Raw genomic sequence first — 19,188 nt, forward strand, 5'->3', positions numbered from 1 at the left:
GATATGAATATTTACGAGAACACAAACTATCAGCTTATAATATTTTCAAAAATATATATATAGTACTGCAAAGCTACATATGGACATATCAATATATCAATATTCAACATCGGAGCAACGCAAAATTGAGTATTATACTCTCCTATCTCTCTTCTTTGCTTGATCGAGAGAGCGAATCAAGGTATGTGAACTAGGTAAGGTGATGTTCGTATTATGCATTGTAATGTAGCTGGGCATTTGTCCTCGTTGTCCACACCTTTTTTTTACTTTTTTTAAAATTTCTAGTCAGCAATATGTAGTTACCGTGTAGTTACCATGTACAACAAATTTATTTTGTGGTCATTTTTGTTGACTTTTTTAGTTTAAAGTATATTTTATTAACAATCCTATTGAAGGGAGAACTTAGCCAATCTTATAGAAAATTTATTAATTTGTCGGATAAGCAAAACTAAAATAATTTACTAAAATCAGAGCACAGGTTGATTTAATTTAAAAAACAAAGTAAAAATTCAGGAAAATGAATTCCACAGAATCTACATTCATATTGTTAATTCCGCCAAAAAAATCAAAAAATATACACATACTATGTGTACATATGTACATATAGTATGTATATCAATATTGGATAGATCAATATGTACATATATTAACATCCCCTTAACGTAGGCCGAAGCAGCGATCGGGCGTTCGTTGGTGGGTGTTATGGGTGGTTGGTGGTATTGAAATGTTCAATCTTTCTCGGGCCGCGGACAACGAAACAACAGGTTTCAGCTGTTGGCGGTTGGCGCGCGTTTTTAACCGCATTCAGAATAGTAGTTCCGTTATATCTGTATTGATCCAACAAAATATCATCTAAAAATATATCTATCTACATATATATCGATATATCAGTACATATTAAAAAATCTCTACGGTACAGTAAAAGATTCTAAAAATTTTCGTCGGGTGCATTCGATTTGATTCGAGAATTTATCTATTCCGTATCGTATTCTATATAACAGTATTACACCACAGTGGGGAGCAGCAGCAGCGGTAGTAGTAGAGCAGTACAAAAAAAACTCATGTTTGTGGAATTTAATTGAAATTTCTCCAACTCAGAATTTCTTTGCAAGCACCTGTTGCTACGTGCATTTCTCAAGCGTTTTCTGTGCGTCTTTTGTGCGTTTTGGCTGGATCCTGCGCGGCTTCTGAGCAGGCTAACGAGCGTTTTCTGTGCGTTTATTACTGTGGGGGATTCGCGCGCGGGCAATTCTACATCGACGCGACTGCATCAAGCGGATGTCTGCATCTTTGCTTGGATCTAATGCATTTTTGTTTAATTTTGTTTTTTTTTTTATTTTCGTGAGAGTGCAGAGTGCAACAACAAATACCAACCAACAACAAAATAAAGTGAGTGGTTGAGAGTTCATTTTTAATAAAAGTTAATTTAAACAACAAAAGCAGCTACAAGAAAATCAAAGCAGTGGAAGAGGAAAAGCAGAGGATATTTAGATATCATCTATGATAATTGACGAAAAGTAAGTATGAAACTGAGTTGCATTTTCATGAATGGTGAGCTGTTATTTCTGCGATGCGATATTAAAAATATTCAAAATGATCATCTGAGCAGTAGCCCCAAAATGACTATTAGTGAGTCATTAAAGGAAAAGAAGAAGTAAAAGAGAGAGAGAGAGAGTATCAGATGTAGAACCTGCAGTGGAATCTGAGGAATTGTTTTTACTTATACTAATCCTTAAATCAAGTAAAGAATCAAATGAAAAGACAACGTTATTATCAAAGGAAGCAGTAAAATCAGTAGATCAGAATTATCATTAAAATCAAATTTTTTTTTACATTTTATTGTTAGAAGAGAATCCGAAGTAGTGTATATCATCTTTCAGGGCCCAGAGTCCTTTTCGGAATATATTCACCTCGAAGGGAAATAGCTGATTCCACATTATATTGCTGCACAATCTTGCAGAACGTTCTTCCTTCAATTCACAGAACCCATCAGGGTTCAGTTCCCTGTAAGCCTGCGAATATCTTGATATTTATTCAGCTCGAATGATTGTGTTTTTTGTATGTTTTTTCGAAAATCAGCTAAGAAATAAACAAGCAGTGGAATAGTTTTTCGCTTTTCAATGAAAGAGTGAGACAATAAATGATCTGCCAACTCTGCAGCACTTATAATCCCAGAAATCACTATACATACATATACATACATATGTACATATGTAGGTCGGAACACTCAAGAATGGATAACCATATATGAGAGGAAACGATAGGAAAACATTTCCTTGCTGAGAACTGACTTGTATCTAAAAGATTTTATAGAAACCCGACAAAAAATTTGATTGAAATGAGATGACTATATCATATACATAGTAGCTGTTATGGGAACAAACCGAATGGTATTTGTTGAAATGTTTTTGTTTTTTGTTCTGCTTTTGATATTCGTTTTTTACGTGTACTATCGGAGCACGTTGGAAAAGTCTTAATAATACTACAACAATATACTGTATGCACGAGTATGCATGAGTATGAATAAAACTGTTCCAAATTCATATGTATAAATCGTACCGATACAGATACAGATACAGATACTTTACATATACATACATACGTTGAGAAATGCCTCAGACGCTGCCACACTGTCGCCGCTGCCAGCTGGTGCCACTGCCTCTCCGTGTCGCCCCGTGCCCCTTCAGTCGCAGTCGCAGTCGCAGTCGCAGTTGAAGAAACCTTTTGATAATCATATCACGGAGTCCTACTGATAATTCGCATTGTATTTGCTCGCTCTCTTTCTCTCTCTCTCGCCGAAACGCTGCTTTATCAGCGCACGCCAAACGCCACACGCTCTCTTCTGTTCCGTCGCGCACTCTCTTTAGACTCTTTGGACAGCTCTTTTTGAACTCAAAAGTGTGCGATCATTGGCTCTTTCTGAACAAAATATGAATAATAATTGTTTATTAAATTAAGCATACAGTGGAACCTCTCATCCGACTGTCTTTCGTTCAGTTTTCCAAAGGTTTTAATTATTTTAAGACCTAGGAGAAAGTACAGTAATCAGTACTATGTGTAACAATTATTCTCTATATGTACACATCCATGTGCTTTAGTATCTCTAAAGAATCCCCATCCACTCCTCTGCACATTCCGTCGATGATGAAGAAAAATGAAATGAAAATTACTAATTACTAAACGACTAGGGAATACCCATTCGGCGGGCATTTAAATCTACAGAAAGAAGATGATTTTTCTGCCAATCAAAGACATATAGCCGGAAAACAAAGCCATGGGTTTTGTTTTATTTTGGATCTGTAATCCTGTCGAGAAGCATCTACCCTGTAATCTGTACGAAACAGTGGGTACAAAAATGATTCGAAACTATTGTGTAATTTACATTAACGAGCGGATGTTGTTGGCTTCTACTATATAATGAACCAATTACCCAGTTTGTCTCTTGATTCGATTGCTCTGCAGGCAACGGCAACGGCAACGGCAACATCAACGGCAATGGCAACGAGTACCAGTAGCACTGTCCACTGTCGCAGAAGCAGTCGCAGATACATCCATCCATCTTTGTATGTAGATACGTTTGTATCTGCTGTTGAACGAGATTTTGCTTGTTTTTTGTTGTTGTTGCTGCTGCTGCTGCGGCCACTGTGATTGTTGCTCTTCCGATTCCAAATTCCACTTCCAATTCCATTTCATTCATGCTGAAAGACACCCACTTGTATGATTATGAGGCACTGTGGCACTGCACAGATGTGCCTCTCGCCATAAGATACACAAGCACACAGATGCATACATACATATTTGGCCATCATCAAGTGCCACTTCCGCCTCTGCCGGTTGGTCGTTCGGTCACCCACGTGCCAAACGTTTTAAATATTTCACATTTTGTATGCCCCTCTCTGAAAGAGAAATAAAAGATAGATTTCTCAGCCAGAAACTATGCAAATTGTCATCACATTATCACAAACAGTACTAGTAAGTATTTATCGATAAGGATAAGTAATGATCGAAAAGCATCGCTAAACTAAATTAAAATTGAACAAACTGGATGGCAATCGTTGGCTGGATATCCAAAACATACAGCAAAGGCAAAGAGTGCTCAGAGACTGTATCATTTATGTACAGATCATCAAAAGATGTCATTACTAAACATGAAGAAACCAAGGGCTTTGCTATTATCTGGAAGGCTTTTTCAGCAAAATGGAAAGAGGGATTTGTGTACAGTTCATCATTAAAATCGATCGATAAAGTTTCTATGAATTTCCACACATCAATGAAAGGCTCCAGTTCCATCCACAAATCGATTTGCTATGTTTCTAAAAATTGGGCAGGCCCTTAAAAACTTTTCCACTCCGTCCAAACTGCTGACCTATGGGAATAATAATTGGAGCATCGACAAATGAAATGTTCACTTCAGGCGCCCGGCCCAACCCAATTCTTTGTTTATTCTCGTTTTCAAGTCGATTCGGAAATACTACTCGTAAATCCTTCATCGATTATTTGTGGCGTTGATATCTGTAATTTGAGGATCTCTTGGGGACTCATATCACTGTCTTTTGGGTGGTCAATTTTCAATTGAAATCTCGCCCTCTGGCACACTCTTTTTGCAGCGAGGTTGCGATTTTAGCTTATGATTGAAACAACTATCACAGTAATTTTCTTTTTCTTGAGGCAGTCTTGGTTTTCTTCTGCGTATTCATGGCGCTGCTACCATCTATCCATGCATCAGGCGAGCATCAGGCAGGCAGTCCACTGCGATCTACTTTGTTGTCGATCTTTGTAATTTTTTTTTTTAATTACGCTTACCAAACGCCTTGGACTTGGCATGTAAATTGTTGATAAATTATGTTTTTAATAGCCACTTGATGCCGTTGTAGCTGTTTGTAGTTGTTGTTGCGGTCGGATAACTGGCGGCAGAGATACGAAAACAAATATATACTATCTATCTGAATGACAAAATGAATACGCGTCGGATACCTCATAAAACGGGAGAACGGGTTGCTTTAAAGTTTTATTGAAATGCTGGACCTTCGCTCTTCGATTGATATTTATTGATGAATAGATTCACAGAATCCTATATATGGAATACAATCTTAACGTTTTATTAAAGAGTACATGAATAACGGACTTTAAAACCATACAACTCTTTTGGGTTAGAGATTGAGATTTGGGTTTGATTCATAAAAAATCATTGATTTATTGATTATTATTGTAGATTCTTTGCTGACATGATGATTGATTGCCTTATTGTTTTTTAGATCGTATGCCTGTGAGTTAATTGTTCTTAAAGATTTGATGTGTGAACTAATAGAATCATATTTAAGTCAGGGACTAATAGGTTCCGATGGACATTCAAAGGTGCTTCAATCAATAAAAAGAAGAACAAGCTCTTAAAACTCGAATCAATGGCTACGAAAATGGAATCCCATTCTAGGTTTTTGTACGTCGATGAACCCTGGAACATGAGGCACCTCCCAAAATCCCTTAAACCATTAGAAAGCTCTTCGATAGATAGACAGGGCTTTTCCACCTTGATAATTTGATACCCTTACCCCCACACATTCTTCTACCTTTACCTGTGTATGTACTTTATATATATATACATACATATATACATATTTGCCAATGTGTGCTGATAAATGGTAAATAAAAATGCATGTTCTGTTTGTATTTGCCCGAACAAAGCAAAAGCAAAGGGAAACAAACAAAAGAAAAGGCAATAAGCAACAGCTAAAAACTAAAAACCAACAAAAGAGTACTTTTCTTAAAAATATTACTTAGTAATAAGTACTAATAACGATATATATTTGTGTTTTATTTTGTGGATCCAACCGATTCGTTGAGTTTTCGCTTTCGTAGATACCTTTCCCTTCAATATTTGTTTTGTTTTGTTTTTTTTTTTTTGCTTTTTCTTATTATTTTTTGTAAATTTCAAAAGCTGTACGCCCATAAAACAGTGGAAACACTCAAGTTTTTAATCTTTTTTGAAGTATTATTCGGAATACTACGAGTACTAGTATGCTTAAAAATTGGCCGGAGATATTTCCTGGATGAAAGAGAAGGAGCTATGGAACCAAAAGATTGCCGATTAAATTAGGATATCTTAGAGGGTTGATTGATTTCTGGAAACCAGATAATGTGTCTCATATTCCTCTTAATTAAATAAAAAAATTTGTTATTTTTCAAACGATCGTTGTTTTGATGTTATGGTTTCCTTATTAGATGCAAATTCAGGTTACCATTTTTAAAACGATCTAAAGAAATGTTTCTAGCTAAAAGACGGCTTTCAAAGCGAACATGAGATGTTCTTAAAGCTTTTATTTTTATTCGATGGGAACAGATTATAATAATCCTTTTTTTTTAAGATTCAGATACAACTTTTGGATAAGCACTCATTGTTCAAGAATATGTATTTCGTTGGTTGCAGCGAAACGATCTTTGAAAATGAAAATCCTCCTAGGAATCCGAATCCGAAAATCGAAAACCTGATTGCTACTCGTACTCTCTCGTACTATAATTGACTGGCATTAACCTGTGTGTGCACAGATGCACATATGTGGCTGGCAGTATGCAGTCCACATACCATGGACTGGTCTGGTCCTCCTCTTCGCTCCAAGGAGAGGGAACGTGAACTTGAGCGCATTGCGATGCGCTCATATATTCGAGCGAAAATGGGAGAAACTCGTTTTTGCATTGCAGAGCTCCGGAGGCTCTCCGGCTCGGACTCTTGCTCGGACTCTGGCTCTCGAAATGGAGACGGAGCTGAAAGGTTTGCGCATTCTTGGTTGGTCCGGCGTCATCGATGATTATGATGATGATGACGCTGCATGGCATAAGCCAGGCTCGTCTCGATGATGATCAAGAAATTGCCTTGGAATAACGCAATGCCTGAAGCTGTTGTGCCGGTTGTGTGTGATGTTGCTGTTTCTGATATCACCTCACACAGTCACAGCCCCAGTCGGTTGTTGTCTCTGGGTTCCGTTCTACAGACGACCTTAAGCGGGGCAGGCGGTAAGCAGGCGGAAGGCAGGGAGACCGAACCGGGCATCGGCCAAGTTGGGGGACTGGAGCAAACCACTTTTTATTTTGTTTTTCAGCAGCTCAATATTGTGGTGTGGAAGTGGACTTGGATGTGGATGTGGACCTGTTGCCGCATAGTTTTCGGTTGCTATACGTACATATGTATATTTATTTTCCTTTTGCCCCCACACACACGAGTTTTACAACCGGTTCGTCGGTCTGTTGCTATTTTTGTGTGAGCTCTGCATGCTGCCGCTAAAGTGTCTCTCTGTCTCTCTCTCTCTCTTTCTAGTGCAGTAGGAGCAGCAGCAGGCAGCCTTCTCTCCGGTTGAAACACAGTTTATATAAAATGAAAATGAATTAATTTGTACACACAGCCCAAGCACACAGTCTCAAATATTTGTCATGAATTTCTGGAATTCTGGATGGGATGGAAATGGAATTGTAGCAGTGGTTTGTGTGGTGGTGTGCGGCGGCTGTGACTCTTGTGATTACCGCCTTCGGTCGGCCTCCGTATCCGTATCAGTACTACGTAATGAAAAATAACACAGAGACACACACATACAGCAACACAATAAGAATCCAAGAAAATCGTACAATATTGATAAGCCCTCAAAACAGCTACGATTCCAATGTAGTATAATCTAAGAGAGACAGATAGAGCGAGAGAGAGAGAGAGAGCGGGAGCGAAAGAGAGAGAGAGAGAGAGAGAGGGGGGGGGGCATTGAGAGGGAGGGGGAGTGGGAGAGGACTATGTAGTGGGGAAACTTAAGAGAACTTATGTTCTTGAAATACTAAGCCAGTCAGTCACATTAAGTCCTCCCTGCTTCCATACGAGATCGCTGGATGATCGATGAGGAAAACACTACACAATCACTAAGTCATGATCAAAAGTATCGTTCAATCATGACCTTGGATGAGCATAAGAGTTCACGTGCCTGAAGATCATTGAATAAATGGAGTTCATGAAAAAGTCTGTTACACCATTAAGGAAGACCATCTAGAGGATTACTCCTTCTGGTAATTCTGCTCACTGATCCAGTAATATCCACCGTTTTTGTTTTCCTATCATCAGAATGTTTGATCTTTCAGTAAGAACATCCTATTCGATCGCTCAACCTCAGTTTCAACCATGAGCACATGATCCTTTGCTGTACGTAGGTTCTGGTAAAGCCAAGAATATCGCTGTAATCGCCCTTTTCTAGTTTCCCGTTTTAGTGTGATCAGAGTAACCTAGTGTCCCAAGTAATTATGTAATTTTTGGATAAGCTCATTTATTTATTGGTAGAACAAGCCACGATATCACGGATGAGCTTTGGCATCATTCGCTGGACTTTACTCGGAACGCCTTCTGCTGCGTATGCGAATGCGACAAACAAGTCTCGACTCTGGCGAAAGAGCATTCCAAAGAGAGAGAGAGAGAGGGAGAGAGGAAGAGAATAGTGAAAGTGCAATTTGCACGTGCTGCAAAGTGTGTTATAGAGAGAGTAAGAGAGACAGAGAGAGAAACTATATACATAGAGAGGAATATAAGCACATATTCAGCAAAAGGAACTCCTTGGCCCTATATTGTTTCCCCCGATGGTGGCTCAAACCGTCGGAAAGTGGCCCACACAAGGGAGCTTACGGCCCAGAAAAAGAATAGAGAAAAAAGAGTTATACACATCGTACGAATATTATCAACGTAACGCTTCGATGGACTGTCAAAAGTTTTTTCTAAATTTAGACTTTTGTCCCCTTTCCACCATTCGCGGCTTCTCCCCGGCTCTAACAGAGCCCACCAAATGTCATAGACCTCCCAATGCCCGATAAGAGAGAGTAAGAGAAAAAGAGAGCTAACGGAGCAGCTATCGTTTTATCAAACAACAAAAACAGAACTTGGTCTAGTATTTGCGAATCAAATTTGAGCCAGATATCATTTGAGTCTATAATAAATAGATCTACGTCGTACTCGTACGACCAGTGTGGCAGCAAGTTAACTTCAAGTTATCTCTGCTTAAGTGTCACTTATCTTGGGATATCTCTAGTTTATAATATCAGTATGGATATATATAAATTACGTTTCCAAAGAAGACAATAAAGAAGTTCTGATTATACGATCAACGAATTACCAAGATCTCTACACAAATTGTTTGTAAAGTGATTGAGGGCATCATTTTCACGCCCAAATTTATACACATGTCATTATGTCCGTCGAATAATTTTTCCATTTGATGTTTTTGGTTTCATATATTAAAGAATTACATGTGAAACGAGAACTTCCTCTTAAATGCTGGAGTCGATTTATGTTTCCGTTCATTCTTGGAATGTACTTGGATAGAAAATGCGATTAAGATATACATTTGTATATCAGCAATGCATTGGTACCGGTACCCCCACAGGGAATAGCAAATGAGCGTGCAAATATTTGCGAAGTGTCACGAATCATTGGGATTGAGATAGATGGCTCTGTGTGTTGTGCTTTTTTTGTTGTTTTTGTTTTTTGCCAGAGAGCAGCCGACAATGAAAACTGCAGAAAACTAGTAGACTATACGGAAAGGAACTCTACTAAATTTCTGATCGCATTCCAAGGATCTGTCGTTAGGCATTCAATTACAATTTTTAAACTATTTAATGAAGTTCCAGCGAAATATAACTTAATTTGTGAACACTAATGTTTGGCATTTCCATTTTCCACAAGAAGATGGAGATCTCCTACGGCCATGATCGAATATCGGCATCGAATATTAAACTAAAAGCGATTTAACAACCAATTAGCGCTCCATAAATCCATCAGACATAACGATCTTGACGCCAGGCGGAACCCAGTGCAAGCTATGAGATGGATCACGTTATGTCGATCATTAAGAATGCATGGAGCAACGGGGAACAGGGTGAACAACGGGGGGAAGCATTGTAGATGATGGGGAGGGGGGGTCTAACACCTTTACGGCGGCTTAATCATTTCGGGCAATGTTTTGTCAACGAAGAGGAGAAGAGAAGTGAAACAGAAACCGGAATAAATTAAATAAATAAACGTTCCGTCGCTACATGACTGGCATTTTAGCCGAATTCTTGTCTGCTTTTGTTTTTATTTTTCCTGCTTTTTTTGTTCAGTCGCAGGGGCATAGTCGCGAGTCGCAAGTCGCGTGCCGCATCCCGCAAATGGAAGCGGTGTGTGGAGCAGCGCCGCAGTAGAGCCCGAAGGGTGAGCCGAGGCTTTAAAATGCGCGACTTGATGCCCGCGCCAAGTGCCTTGGCATTAATTTAGCAAAAGCAAATGAAATAGAAATCGGAGTACGATTGCTATTGATCAGAAGATAGAAAACAAAACAAATTTGGAATGCATACACCTGATGATGGAATCATCGAATCGATAGATCTCTTTTAATATCAAGAAACATACAAAGTTTTCTTTTACTTCGTTTAGCTGTTAGCTACATATGTATGTACATAATATAAAGAACACCGAAAAGCATAGAGTAAGTAAACCAAAAAACGGAGGAGTTCCTTTTATTAAGTAGAAAAGTGGTCGAAACCGGCAGAGTGCTGGTTGGGGGGCAACCAGCAACCAATCGCAGAGGTCAATCAAGTACCTAGTCCTCATGGACACCCGCCTGTCCTTCAAAGAGCACCAGGACTAGGTCCACAGCAAGTCCGCATCTAAACAGGCAACGAGGAAGCTGCTGACGAGCGTCGTGACATCGCAGATACTCTACGCGGCGCCAGTGTGGGCTAAAGACGCGAAGGTGAAGAGCTACATGCGAAGGGTGAAGTCACCATGCAGATTGTGCGCTATCAGGATCGCGTGCTCGTTCCGAACCATCTCGGACGCCACGCAGGATAGTGTTACGCAAGTAGACACCAAAGCCGAGTTATAGGGACGCCGCCAGAAGGAACAGCAATCACTGATTGCAGACCTGGTGGGACAACTAACCCAAAGGGCGATGGACCCACACCCTCATCCCACGGATAGCATGCTGGGTTGAAAGGAAAAAGGGAATAGATGTCAACGCGCTTGCGAAGCAATGCTGTTCGCCAGTAATGCAGTGCGCGGGTCCCCTAGTCCCAAAAGTACTCCTGTATAGTTAATAGTAGTTCTTAAGTATATCACAGAGATAAATAAATGAATATAAAAAAAAAACATACACAAACACAAGTCCAAGTAGCACTGTCAGCTCCTGTGCAGGTCGTGCCTCTTCCACATTGAATGCTGCCAATAATTTAGTTTTCTCCCCCATTCGAATGCAGCCCAACTTCTGAAAACGACAGCTTTATTAAACAGAATTGGAATAATCCTGTGCAGCTCTTTCCAAACTTTGAAAGGAAAAATACAGCAGATACACAGACCCTAACCAGGGATAACGCAATCTATGGTAACCGTCTCGTTCTCCTACGCTTATCTTAAGTTCTTTTAAACGTACTTTCTATTGCCTAACCTTAGGTAATCTTTTCTAATCTATATTCCCCTTTTTCCTGTCATTCAAAGTTCACTTTTTTCGGACACATAAAAATACATACATATAATATTAAGGAATGATATGTATCTCTCAGGCAAACTATCTTATCCTCGAGTATGCGATTAAACTTGTTTTAATATCAGTTAATTCATTATATGATATAAAAGCCAAGAGTAAAGATCTCAGATCCGTCTCTTTACAGATCTTACATTTCACTCCTGTTTAAGGGGATTCCTTTGTACAGTGCGGCCCAGTGTATATGGCCATGTGTACGAGTAAACACACATAAATTGATGTAGATATAGATACATTACCTGTCTGTACATACGCATAGTATTAGTAGAACCCCAGAGCCACAACAATTAACAATTGAAAATGGAAATACTCGCAGATAAGAAATTTTTAATTACGCCCCGGCATCGATGCCGCACTGCCTCTTATCCCCTCATCGTACGCCCCGTTGCCGTTGCCGTTGCCATTGCCATTGCCATTGCCATTGCTTTTGCTGCTGTTGCCTCATTATATTCACCGAACGAATGGCCACAATTCCAAATGGTTTTTTGCATTTTTATTTCCCTCACATCTATTTCTCCTCGTAGAGAGTCTATAGAGTCTATAGAGAACATGTACAGTCCTAAAATTTTAGTATTTACATTCCAATAGATTTGCACCGAGTGTGGAAAATATAAAAAGCTAAAGTTTTCACTTAAATTTTGATACATACTTCATATTTAAAATAAATAGTTTTCGTATTTAAATTAAATATTTGTATACTTAGATTAAAAATATTTCCTTGAAATTTTGTATACTATTTTTATTTTATAGTGTTATATATTTAGATTAAATATGGGTCTTATTAAAACGACTCTTTAACACATTTTTGTTTAAATCAATTTAAAACCCGAATATTTAATTTAAATATGTCGCATCCAAAATATTGATATATGTATTTGTATATAATATTATAATTTATAGATCCATCGGAATGGGATAGCAAGCCGATCAAGGAAACGTCTGCCTTCTCTAAAAAGAGTTTTCCCCATTAGATAGGTCGCAATGAAACCTGTGTAATGGGTATCCTCTAGTCGGTAGTAACTACTTTTTTTGTTTCATTCTCATTTGGGGTTTAGTTGCTTTTCTCTGTTTTTGTGTCGTTTTATCTATGGCCGGCTGTGGGGGTACACAGTGCTCAAATGTTGGTCTACTTACTGACTCATACGCATACGAGTAGTCGAATAATCGAAGTATCGTACTACTTACTCGGAATTACACATAGAGGCCCGCACAAGGTTCGCCCACCAACATCCCCCCGAAACCGAACTGGCGCCGGCACCGTCACCGTCACCGTCACCGACAGCTCCCATATCGATGTGCGATAATAAAGTTGTTAACATATTGTTTACACTCTCGATTTGATTTAACAGTTAATCAAATAGAATTGATTATATTTGAACCCTCTCTTCGTTGTTCTCTCTTCGTAATTGTTGTAATGAGAAAATCCGTTTTTATTTCAGATATTGTGTGGACTTTAATACCCAATATATCGTAAATAAGGTAAGTCCTTTCAAATTTAAATAAAAATCGGATTAGAAGAATGGTTACAAAGAGATCTTAAAGATTAAAAATACAGCTGATACAGTTTTACCAGTTATACCAGTTACCAGAATGGTATACCATATTATATATTTTATCTTTTATCTCGTTTTGTGGGTGGTCTATTCATAATTCCCATTATCTCAACTCACTCTGCACTCATCTCTCACTGTCACAGAGAGCGCGGGACTTATTCAAAACATAAAAAACGTCGGTAAGGCTCTTAAGACAATGCCATTGATCAATGGGCATATCAGGGTGCATTAGCACTCACCACACCAGAGCTCTCAGTCTGTATGTGGTTTCGTGTCAAACAGTTGGACTTAGTTACTTACCATATGGATTAGGCCAGACCTTAATTAATTACTATGTCAGCAGGCGATTATGGGAACAGTTCCAATCTCTGTCTGGGCAAGAGGTAGTATTTTTCTTACAGATTGTCTTCTGATTCATTTAACAAATTCTTTAACTTAAGAAAAACCTTGATGCTGGGACTTACAAAAAAAAGATAAATGTGAAAGCGCGGAGATCCTCTGATAAACAATAAACTTAAACATATTTTACCCAATGGAGGCTGTGGGCTTGCTGGATAATGCTGGGTCTATAGCACTGGCACATGACATCCTAGAGCCATTTTGACCGTCCCCAAAAGGCATCATGGCAACCGTGGAAATGGTTAGGAGGCAGGTCCACCCATCAACACAAGTGGAGAGATTTGACTGGTTAGGGCTATGCTGAAAATGCGAATGGATGCATAAATGATCGGCAGAAAGGACGGGAATGAGAGAATGAAGACCACATCTCGTTGGTTTGCAACGACATTCTGAAGCCATTCAAGACCGATTTGGAGAAGCAGAAGATTTTGAATGATTGTTTAACCCTGGTCCGTCTGGTCCATCTGGCCCGTGTACTTGTTGGCTACGAAGCAACGAGCCCTCAAGGATGCCGCCGGTTAGGTCTTTTCCCTGATATTCAGTCGTTCTCCGAGCCAAAGATATTGCATTACACAATATTTTTTGGCTGCACTTTAATTATAAAATTATCGAAAGATTATCGATTTATCGATTGTTGCACTATCTCGATTTTGATAAAAAAGCTAGTTTGTATAGCCTGCAGTCATTGTTAAATGGGAAACTTGTTGGTTGTCCAACGGGGTAAGGAAAATCCTTTTAATGTTTGTTTCTTTTGCTTTTGCTAGAGGGAAAACTGGGAAAACTGGAAAAACTCTTGAAACTTTCTTTTTGTTTGGTTTTTAATCATTTGTCATCGCATTGCACTGAAGTTTTGCTATTGTTGTTGTCGTTGTCCTCTGTGCCCTGTCTGTTGCATTGTGGCCATTGTGGTGGGGTTGCGTGTTCATTGACGTCAGACACCTGAAGGGACTGGCGGGCCGGCAAGCAGGCAAGCAGGCAAGCTTGTTGCATGTTGCACGCACACACACACATACAGAAAAACCCCCCGTATTTTGTGTCCAGCACTCAAGTAAGCAGGTCAGGCCGCAGTTCGCCAAGCGAGCGGTTCTTGCGGTTTAACTCACTTCGAAAGCAACAACCACCCACCCCCCGAGCAGCAGTAGTACCTCCCACAAACCCACCAGCAACAGCAGCAGCACCACCACCACCCAAACCCATCCAGCAAACCCCCAAAAACTCGGTCAGCCTGCGGTTTCCTTCAAGTTTCCTCTGCGTCACCATAGTCTCTGTCATCGAGAAACGAACGACCTTCCGACCGACCGACCGACCGTTGCATAATGCGCACATTTGTCGTTAGTTGAAAATTGAAATTGATTTTTATGAGAGTTCTGCTCTGCTCCACTCCCACATCCCTTAAGTAGCTGATATCTTGCCCCTAAACGAAGAATGTGCCGCTTCATTGGTGGCAGACACAACAGAGAATATTGGATACAACACCCTTAGCTACTCAGGATCAGGATCAGGATTTGGCGTATGGTAATTGTTAGATTCATAAATATATTCAGTGTCTACTTCGCAATAACTATTTTAATCAGAAAGGGATTACATCTCTGCAAGGATTCCCATTCGATTCCATTACATCTCTATAAATGGGTCGCAGTAACAAGTATTCCTTAGTAAATATATCGTTTATATCTCTCCCCATATCTTCTCCTTAAAAATCTCGCCTTGTATCTTTTTTCTGGTGGTTGCTCATATTGCATCCGAGAATCAAACAATTGGGGATTTCCTTCATTCATTTTCGTACCCCTTGCCCCTCGCGCCTCATCATCCACAGAGACCGCGTCTCGCCTCTCCTGCCGCTTATTGATATTAAAAGGGCTGGTCGTCGCGACGACCCACCAGTGTGGTGTGGTGTGGCTTGGTTGCTTCTTGACTTGCTCCGCTAATAATTATTGTTATAATTGCAAAGACCGCGCGAGGAAAGGCAAACAAATTTACAAAACTGCCAGCCCCCAAGTCGGTCCATCCATCCATCCATTCGTCTGGCTGGCTGTCCATTCGCCAGCCTACCCCTCCTCCACCCACTGTCCACCCGCAGTGGGAAAGTCTGTCAGTTAGCGCCTCAGTCGACGGCACCAGGAAAAGTCACGTTTTGCATTTTGGCTTCGGTTTTGTTCAGAACCTGAACGGTCGCGTCGCTTCTTCCTCCGCTAAATCTTACTTTCTTGCTTGTCCCTCGATGCGCTGTAAATGACATTTGATGATGAGCCGGGAATATAAGTTGGCAAATATATCAAACACACTGTCCTTATTTCGTTCTTGAGGTGATTCTCGAATAAAGGTGTCGATTTATGGTAGGATGAAATAAAACGTCTGAAATAATAGACGAAACAGAAATCAAACAGTTTATTTGGTTATACGTACATATAGTATTCATAAATATGAATTTCGGATAACCTTATTTTTGTAGGAATATATCAAATGGAATATGTCTTATATGCAAGAGCCACTTCCTTCAAACTTCAAATATATCTAGAAAGTAAAGAAGGAAGGGAATTAAATACGGATTTTTTCAGATCTCGATTCGAAGTACTCATATTATCTGCACTCAAAGAAAAATGGAATTTTGAAAAGAGACATACCGATATTAAAATGAAATGTTCGGTTTTTAAATAGAAAAAAATACTGAAAGTCAGTTTAATACCATATAATCAGGCAGGCTCCGTTTTTCATTTACTCTTGCGGAAACGTTGCGTTCCGTTTTCGTTTTGAGGTTCTCCAGTTTTCACATTTTTTTGCTGTTTGTTGCCCTGGCCAATTTTTTCCGAGCCAAATTTGAGATTGGGTTAAAATAAAATTATTTATAAAGAAAGCAAAAGTTAAATTACCCTGATATATGTATGTAGGTGTCAAGTTTATGTTAATGCACCAATAAGTCATCTATTTTTTTCCTTTTGCACGGAAATGTATTCGTTGTGAAAACGGAAGCCCCAATTTATGTGTATTCAAAAGTAAAGTAAAAGTAAACATTCACTTTAGTGAATGTGGAAAACGGAGCCTGGCTGAATATGTATATTCAATTTGTAGGGAATATATTTAATTGAAATATATCTATTTTAAATATGAGGGCCCATTGCTTTGAGTGTATCTTTGAATTACAGAATTATCATGAATTACTCATATTTTATTCCATTTTTGTTATTTCTCTAACCATCTAGGGTATTCCAATGGTATTTACCAAATACCAAGGGTATTTGTACTTCCTGCTCTTTTCCTCTCTTTTACTTTCTTTATCACTTTGTTTATTTTTGTGAGCTGTTTGGCGCACAAGAAATTTTTTCGTGTTGATTTTGTAAAATACTTGTTATTTTTTTGTGTGTGGGCGGCTGCCACATGAGAGTAGAAGAGTGTTCATCCCGGAACAATTGATATTTATGCCATATGATAATAGTGGCCCTTGTAAGAGGCCCTGCGTATGCACAATTTCTCCACCACAGGAGATGATTTTTGATTGCGACATTTGCTGCAAAGGATTGAGGCAGCGAGGGGATGTACTCAAAATGTTTTGACTTTTGTGTGCTCCCATCCAACGCAACCTGTGACACTCGAGTGTCCACTTGCACTTGCACGCACTTGCAACCAATAGTCCCATCAGGTTTTCCGTATCCAAAAACTATAATAAGTCAGACGTCGAAGAGCGTTCATTGGAATTTCCCCCTTCCATACACCCATACGAGGCAGCCCTCTGCAAGGGAACGTACGTTCTTTTGAATTTTGAATGTCAGTTCTCACGAAAGCAAACAGGTACTTGCATTCGCACTCTCCTATTCCTGTTCAATATACGGACTAATGAACAGTTCCGGCGAAATTTGGTAAAGGCTTGTCAGCAGAGATATTTATGCATGGGCGTTTACTACATTTTCTGTTGTCTGCAAACGACAATTTTAAATTTTGTTTGATTTATTTGCTTATTTTACTATTCAATTCGATTACTTATTTCTTTTTTTTTTTTTGACTCTTTGTCTCTCTTGCAATGGAATAGTTTTTTAAATAATGTACCCCGATAAAAGTAAACTGCCTGTTTTTTGCATGTCTGTACCCGGTACTCGTAGCGTTTAGTTATACATATATTAGTTTTGTTTTGTTTTAAATGTGTGTAACACAAAGGGAAGCGTTTCCGACCGTCTAAAGTCCTTCCAGATCAGCATCGATAGCCGAGTGTGTCCGTCCTTTTTTCATCGGCTCCGATAAAAATTTAGGCGCTTTCGTGCACTTGCGCATAAAATATATTGTATAGGTTACATAAATCATAAGCTCACATAATTACTGACTGAGTGCCGGCTATGAAATATTATGCCAACAGCAATGACAGCATTAATTGCCGAAACAATTTAGGCCATACCACACACGGATGCACATACACAGATACACTTCCACATGCAGATACATAGATACGGGAGTCTACATATGTATGTATATCTGAACTAATTCAGTCACATTCAAGAAACAGAGCTGTGACGCAATGCTTGATGCTTGTCACAGGACATGCAAAAATGTATTTTAATACATGTCAATGTTTCCAGGAAATGGTGGGTAGGGGGGCGAAAATATAGTACGAGTATATATTTTCCCTCTGTGTATATGTGTGTTCTGGTCCATGTTTGTTAATTGAGTTTCTGCCATCAAAGATTGGCTTTGTTGTGGTTCTGACAGTGAATACTTTGAATCCTTTTCCCCCAACCCCCTCAAAAAAAAAAACACCAATTGTTCAAACATACCCTAAAACATTTCTCTCTCCCTCTCTCACACAAATAGTTGAATTCTCTTTGCCCCGAAAGTGCTGCTTTTGTGTGGAATGAAAATGACAACGAGGGGGAACGTTGTGAGACGCGGCAAAGGCCGCGGCTGTACTTCTATATTCTGTACTCATTCAGTATACATGGATGTGAGCTTATTTATATAATTTATATAAAATATTTTATGTGCCGTTTTGTTTTCACTGTTCGCAATAGGGAAAATGGACTTTTTGCAAAAAAAAAAAACATAACAATCGGTCGAGCCGGTAAAATTTGTATACATTAGATTTGATCTGTTTCCATTTGTCCTAACATTTTTTATTTACACCTGTCTCTTTATCTCATGAGAGCGCGCAACCTGGATGAGGAAAAGTGTGGAAGGCTTTGAGTGGCCACTAAAATTTGATTTATTCCTTCTGGCTATAATAATGATACGATCTGTTCTAATCGGTTTTCTTGTATCTTTAAAATTGTGGATGCCACAGATTTTCGTTATTTTTAATTTTTAAATTTTTAAAATTCACAGGATTCCAGATTTAAAATTTGGTTGATTTAGCTTTTGTTGTCTCTGAGATCTAGACACTCAGACAGACAGACAAGGCTTTATGCGTTCGGAAAAGCGTCCTTCTGGGTGTTACATACATCCACTTTCACCACAAATCGAACATGTACTCTTCGATTACCGGACTTCATGAAAACTTGTAGGTGAATCATTTTAATTGTTTCACTGGTATATCCCAGAGTGGGATGGAAGCATTATATTTCTCTCTTTCTCTGTTGTGTTGTTTTATGTAAAAAGTTGCACTTTTTTCAGGTTGTTTCATGCAACACACTGCCCCCTGCCGCACGAGTGTTCGAATGTGTGAATGGAATTAAGTAGAATGCAATTCCCGTCGTGTGTGTGTGTGCCGACAAATTTTTTAATTT

At 39.2% G+C, this 19,188-nt stretch overlaps 1 protein-coding gene across 2 annotated transcripts in view; it reads left to right on the forward strand.

Annotated features, from left to right (window-relative positions):
- Positions 1 to 663: 663 nt before the first annotated feature.
- Positions 664 to 19,188, forward strand: part of Pde9 (phosphodiesterase 9) — a 142,037-nt gene continuing 123,512 nt past the window's right edge. The window contains exons 1-2 of one of the 2 annotated variants that reach the window (XM_033381934.1): positions 664 to 1,517; positions 12,971 to 13,010. The gene's annotated coding sequence lies outside the window, so the exon portion shown is untranslated. The remainder of the gene's footprint in view (positions 1,518 to 12,970; positions 13,011 to 19,188) is intronic. The other variant, XM_001354408.4, reaches the window with a different exon arrangement.

The sequence above is a fragment of the Drosophila pseudoobscura genome, chromosome X (assembly GCF_009870125.1).
Source record: "Drosophila pseudoobscura strain MV-25-SWS-2005 chromosome X, UCI_Dpse_MV25, whole genome shotgun sequence".
Classification (NCBI taxonomy): Eukaryota; Metazoa; Arthropoda; class Insecta; order Diptera; family Drosophilidae; genus Drosophila; species Drosophila pseudoobscura.